The 798-nt window shown below is 54.0% G+C and overlaps 1 long non-coding RNA gene across 3 annotated transcripts; it reads right to left on the reverse strand.

Annotated features, from left to right (window-relative positions):
* Window positions 1-8: 8 nt before the first annotated feature.
* Window positions 9-798, reverse strand: LOC127917823 (uncharacterized). Of its 3 annotated transcripts, none has more exons than XR_008097764.1 (4): window positions 761-798; window positions 437-577; window positions 283-376; window positions 9-91 (listed from the first exon to the last, which is right to left on the reverse strand). It is a non-coding gene; the product is annotated as an uncharacterized LOC127917823 (long non-coding RNA). The 3 variants fall into 3 exon arrangements; XR_008097766.1 differs by lacking the exon at window positions 761-798 and adding an exon at window positions 183-229 and having other exon boundaries at window positions 25-91; window positions 437-589; XR_008097765.1 differs by lacking the exons at window positions 9-91; window positions 761-798 and adding an exon at window positions 143-229 and having other exon boundaries at window positions 437-589.

Below are 798 nucleotides of genomic sequence, written 5' to 3' on the forward strand. Positions count from 1 at the left end.
ACTCTCTTTCTCTCTCCCAGTTTAGGAACAGCCTCCCCTCAGACCTCCACTCTCTTTCCTCTCCCAGTTTAGGAACAGCCTCCCCTCAGACCTCCACTCTCTTTCCTCCCAGTTTAGGAACAGCCTCCCCTCAGACCTCACTCTCTTTCCTCTCCCAGTTTAGGAACAGCCTCCCCTCAGACCTCCACTCTCTTTCCTCTCCCAGCTTAGGAACAGCCTCCCCTCAGACCTCCACTCTCTTTCCTCTCCCAGCTTAGGAACACAGCCAGTTTCCCCTCAGACCTCCACTCTCTTTCCTCTCCCAGTTTAGGAACAGCCTCCCCTCAGACCTCCACTCTCTTTCCTCTCCCAGTTTAGGAACAGCCTCCCCTCAGACCTCCTCTCAGTTTAGGAACAGCCTTTCCTCTCCCAGTTTAGGAACAGCCTCCCCTCAGACCTCCACTCTCTTTCCTCTCCCAGTTTAGGAACAGCCTCCCCTCAGACCTCCACTCTCTTTCCTCTCCCAGTTTAGGAACAGCCTCCCCTCAGACCTCCACTCTCTTTCCTCTCCCAGTTTAGGAACAGCCTCCCCTCAGACCTCCACTCTCTTTTTCCTCTCCCAGCTTAGGAACAGCCTCCCCTCAGACTCTTTCCACAGTTTTAGGAACAGCCTCTCAGACCTTCCTCTCCCAGTTTAGGAACAGCCTCCCCTCAGACTCTTTCCACTAGGAACAGCCTCTTTCCTTTCCTCTCCCAGTTTAGGAACAGCCTCCCCTCAGACCTCCACTCTGTCTTTCCTTCCTCACTCTATTCTTCCTG

Source organism: Oncorhynchus keta, unplaced genomic scaffold, assembly GCF_023373465.1.
Source record: "Oncorhynchus keta strain PuntledgeMale-10-30-2019 unplaced genomic scaffold, Oket_V2 Un_contig_12240_pilon_pilon, whole genome shotgun sequence".
NCBI lineage: Eukaryota > Metazoa > Chordata > Actinopteri > Salmoniformes > Salmonidae > Oncorhynchus > Oncorhynchus keta.